The 5,277-nt window shown below is 42.6% G+C and overlaps 1 long non-coding RNA gene across 1 annotated transcript; it reads right to left on the bottom strand.

Annotated features, from left to right (window-relative positions):
- Positions 1–656: 656 nt before the first annotated feature.
- On the bottom strand, positions 657–4,108 carry LOC132464785 (uncharacterized). The gene is made up of 2 exons (XR_009527344.1): positions 3,398–4,108; positions 657–951 (listed from the first exon to the last, which is right to left on the bottom strand). It is a non-coding gene; the product is annotated as an uncharacterized LOC132464785 (long non-coding RNA).
- Positions 4,109–5,277: the final 1,169 nt, after the last annotated feature.

The raw sequence follows: 5,277 nt of genomic DNA, 5'->3' as shown, positions 1-5,277 counted from the left end.
TAATCCTTTGGGTTCATACAAATGAGATGGGTGACTCAAATTTGTATTTGGTAAAGCCTTGATTGGAATAGACCTATTAAGAATTGATGCGTCGATGTCATGAGGTTGTATTTTAATTGTTCAAACACTGTCTCACAAGGTCTTACCTATACAAAAAAAAAAAAACCTTCCTGTGGCGAGTGAAAAGTGGTAAAAATAGATACCTAGGCAGTTTCTTCTGCTTTGCCGGTCAAGTGGTACAGTGGTATGGTTGCCTGCTGCTCTGGCTGAGTGCACATTCTGTGCATCTATTTGTTTGTGTTTCATCTCATGACCCTGCTACTTACAGCAGATACCGTGACAAGTGGCTAATAAAGAATATTACATCTAAATCAAAACCAGACTGAAGTGAACCAAACTCAAATTTATTTGAAAATAACACACAAAAAACAAGCAAACACCTCATATAAACAGGACATACAAATGTGATGATTGGGGAACAATCAATTATTTTGACGGCACAAACGATAGAGCCTATTTTGGGATTTCAAAGTGGACTGTGGGCCGGTGAGGTCAAGCGTGGGCATAATAAAGCTTTAACCTTAACTTAAAAACGATAGTTGTTAAGAATTTAAGGTGATGTGCAGAACTTAAATGCACGACTCAGAACTCAGTAGTTGAATAAAGAACAAACGTTTACTGGCAGGATACGGTACACAGGTAAGCAAACATAATCCAAATAGGGCACACAGGTTCAGTCCGAGGTCAGAAACACGAATAAACAATGAACATACGTAGCACGGAGAAATACAATGAACACAACCTGAAATGACGAGAACGCAACGAGTAACAAGAATACAAGACAGCACAAACCTGGCACAAACGATAGAGACCATTTTGACGCGATTTGAAGATGCACAGGGGGGCTGAGTTACATCACGTGAGAAAAATCAAACTGGAATATCTTTTAAACTGTAGTGGCACAAACAAGGGCGTCAGTTTGTTTTTAGAAGTGGTGGGGACAATAACCATAAGCTTGAGTGTGGTCTGAAAAGTGCTGGGTACCCTTATGTAAGCTATTCATCCAGTCAACGCTGCATTACAATATGCTCTACAGTGTATTGTCAGGTGTTGAAATTATTCGAATATTCGAATACTGGTTCGGAAAATTTGTATCTGAAGCTTAAATCAGTATTCGGAGCTTCGTTATTTTTTTTTCCACGTACGTGACTTTACCAGAGCGAGGGAGGCAAACTATAAGCGTCAGCGACACCAAGCAGAGAAGCGAGAGAGGTGGAGGAAGAATAGATAACTTGTTTCCCTTTACTTTATAACACAACATTAGCGGGATCTCTGGAGGAAAAGTAATACTTAAAACCTTAGCTTAGTTGTTTGTTTACGTTCGCTGTACAGCGCCGCGCCAATCAACTGTGACTGGCTTGCTGCAGAGCGTGAGCGTCTTGGGAATACCCGGTCAATATAATGGATATAATATGGACACATAAGACAATCAATATTCGGTATTTGTTATGGATTTATTGTACAAATTCCCTGAAAAGATGCACGTTCCAGGATTAATTGAAAAGCTCCCGTAAGGGCTGAGATGGCAGAGAACAGCTGATTTGGAACGGAGCAACAGCTGTTCGCTTTCACGGGGAAAAACGAAGGAACTTCAACCTACTTAGGCCTACTAATTAACGGTCAAAAGCTATTAAATCGTCAACAAAATATGCAGATACTGTCAAAATCGGTTCCAGGGAGTATATAAGGATTATAAATGTTGTTTTTGATGGTGTTTTTTTCTGGAACGAGTATTCGAATATTCGCTCCGAAAAACCAACGAGTATTCGAAGCCTGAAAAATGGCATTCGGGCCAGCCCTATGAAGATCCTATTCGAACAATAAAAGTTGAAAACCACAGTTTGTGTTTTGGCTTGTTTTGCAAAACGGCGTTGGAAACACCAGGGTATTGGCTCGGGATATGTAGGCCTAATACTAATGCACACAGGACAAAGAACAGTGTTGGCAATTTAACACTTATCTTGACATCAACAAAGTTTACCAGACAAACAATGCCAAACTGTAAAGGGGGTACGAAATGAAACGAGGTACTGAGCATCAGCCTTTTGAAGACGAGCAAGGGCTGCTGGTAGCATATGTTATGCTGCATTAAAAAAAGAAGAAAAATACAAGCACCCAGAGGAGAATTGCATCTGCCAAATCCTGACCACCAGTAAACACTTGCGAAGGACCAATGTAGACTTCACTTGTTACAACATCATAAGAAAATTGTCCGCAAATAAAATCCCCTTCAGTTTAGGATAATCACACAGGTTATGCGAGAACATATTTATGTCAGGATAGGCCTACCAGGCTCCAAGTCGTCACATATCTCAATCAGACAAAACCAACTATAACCACATTGGCATAGCAATCGCACCGTGTGTAGCTGCTACTAGCTGCAATCTATATATACAATGCATACTAACTGGAGAACCAACCAGAATCAGATCACAATTCACGAGAAAACAGAACCAGCAGCAAAGTTTACTAAACCAATTTCTTACCTTATGTGGCCCTCCACAAGCAGGCTAGATAACGTATCCATATCGATATCCAGTGTCACAAACATGCTTTTTATAGGAAGCAAAAGGACTGGCTATTTTCTGAATAAAAATGTCAATTTTGGCTGTCTGGCTTGAAACTTCTCCAGTGCGTTCACACCAAACGCAACGGGACGACAAGATCCCATACAAAGTGAACGTATAGACGCGTATCGGGCGAATTTTTGTTTTGTCTTTTTGATTTGTCGCGCCACACTTTCGCCGTGCACAGGCGAGCGCGTTCACGAGGATTTGTGGCGCGACAAATTTCAACTTTGACACGAATTTCACGTGCTGACAGCCAATCAGTGTTCAACAGCGTGGCCACTGAGTGACATGTGTAACGTAACAGCCAATCAGCGTTCAACCGTCAAACTCAGCGCAGTGCAGTCCGGGGTGTACTGCAGCATGGAGGAGAAAGTGATTGTTGCCGTTTGCGACTCTCGGAGCTCTATATATAATAGTATATAATATAATTGTATATATAATATCACGGCCAAAAGCTCTGTGTGCCTCCGGATGGCCGTAGCGCGGGGAGCTCATAGGGATTGGGCTTCTCGGGAGTCGGGGTTTGTTTACCGGCGTTGCTATGGGTTCCGGTCTTGTGTGTTCCAACGGTTTATTAGGTAGGCCTATCTAATAAATGATGTCTTCGAGCGCGCCTATCGCATGATTTTAGACTAGACGATTTCGGTTGAGTATGTGGGGATTTTTTCAGTCGCAATTGGTTTGCACATTTTTAAGACTGGTGGGGACAAAATTCGTATTTCAAATAGTGGGGGGGACATGTCCCCCCCGTCCCCCCCGTAATCGACGCCTATGGGCACAAACATTTCTTTTGACTGCACAAACCAGCACAAACGTAGCACTAACGATAGAGACCATTTTGACACGATTTGAGCGTTCTAGGGGTGATGGTTGCATAACAAGTGGACTGTTTACATAACAAGAAGGGAAAATAAAGTTGGATTAATTACTTAAAAAGTAAAGTATCAAAAACATTTATTTTAACAGCACAAACCAGCACTAACGTAGCACTAAACATAGAGACAATTTTGACGCGATTTGAAGATGGAGGGGGGGCTGAGTGACGTCACGTGAGAAAAATCTACCTGGAATACCTTTTAAACTAGTTGCACAAATATTTCTTTTGACTGCACAAACCAGCACAAACGTAGCACTAACGATAGAGACCATTTTGACGCGATTTGAAGGAGGACGGGGGGCTGAGTGACGTCATGTGTGAAAAATCAAACGGGAACAACTAAGAAAACATAATAGCAAAACTATTTCTTTTGACGGCACAAACCAGCACAAACGTAGCACTAACGATTGGGACTATTTTGATGAGATTTGGGCGTGAACGGGGGGGTGGGTGACGTCACATGCAGCAATTTTGAATTACTCAAAATCCTTACCAGCACAAACGATAATTTTTACGGCACAAACCAGCACAAACCTAGCACAAACGAACAGCAGTGTTATTTAAATATTTTGAATGAGACGGGGGGCCAACTTCACACAGGTAAATAAGGCCAGGTCCTGAAGACCGGAGAAACCGAGAAGGACTATATGGATATAATCCATGGAGATAATCCATGAAAGGCTTTATAGGTTAGCAGTAGCACCTTAAAGTCTGATCTGAAAGTTATTGGTAGCCAGTGCAGAGAGGCGAGAATAGGTGTGATATGATCAAACCTTCTCGTTCTGGTCAGCAGTCTAGCTGCAGCATTCTGTACAAGCTGTAGACTTTTTGTGGCAGAGTTCGGTAATCCCGAGAACAGTGCATTGCAATAATCCAATCTTGACGAAACAAATGCATGAATCAGTGTCTCTGCATCCGCTGCAGATAACATTGGTCTGATTCTTGCAATGTTTCTCAGATGGAAAAAGGCAATTCTAGTTATACTTCAAACATGTTGGTCAAAGCATAGTTGACGGTCAAACAGGACACCAAGATTTTTGACAGACGCACTCTGTGGGATGGCGAGGCCATCCAACCACAGTGAGACATCCTCAAACTCTCTCCGGTCCCGCTTCGAGCCGATAATTATCAGCTCTGTCTTCCCAGTGTTAAGCTGTAGGAAGTTTTGTGACATCCAGCCCTTCACCACAGCCAGACAGGACTCAACCCTCTGAATCTGGGCCGAGTCCCCAGAATCTACAGGAATGTAGAGCTGGGTGTCATCCGCGTAGCAGTGGAAACTAATTCCGAAGCTGCGGATAACGTCGCCCAAGGGAAGCATGTAGATTGCAAAAAGTAATGGACCAAGGACCGACCCTTGTGGTACGCCAAAGCGTAATTTGCAGTGCTTTGAATCTGAACCCTCATGAAGCACAAATTGGGTTCTATCTGTGAGGTACGATTCAAGCCAATCAAGAGCCGTACTCCCAAAACCAACCAAGTGCTCAAGACGGTGAAGAAGAGTGCTGTGGTCGATCATGTCGAACGCAGCGCTCAGGTCCAGCAGCACAAGCATTGAGCTTGTATTTTTATCCAAAGCAAGAAGGATGTCATTTAACACTCTTGTAATAGCAGTTTCAGTTGAGTGAAATTCCTGAATCCTGACTGGAAAGGTTTGAAGAGATTGTTCCTCGTCAGATAATCGACGATTTGCTTTGCTACAATCCTTTCCTGTACCTTGGACAGGAAGGGCAGATTCTATATAGGCCGATAGTTCCTGACTAATTCAGT

The sequence above is a fragment of the Gadus macrocephalus genome, chromosome 9 (assembly GCF_031168955.1).
Source record: "Gadus macrocephalus chromosome 9, ASM3116895v1".
NCBI lineage: Eukaryota > Metazoa > Chordata > Actinopteri > Gadiformes > Gadidae > Gadus > Gadus macrocephalus.
Note: the sequence above shows the minus strand (reverse complement) of the source record. Positions and strands in the feature narration are given on the sequence as shown.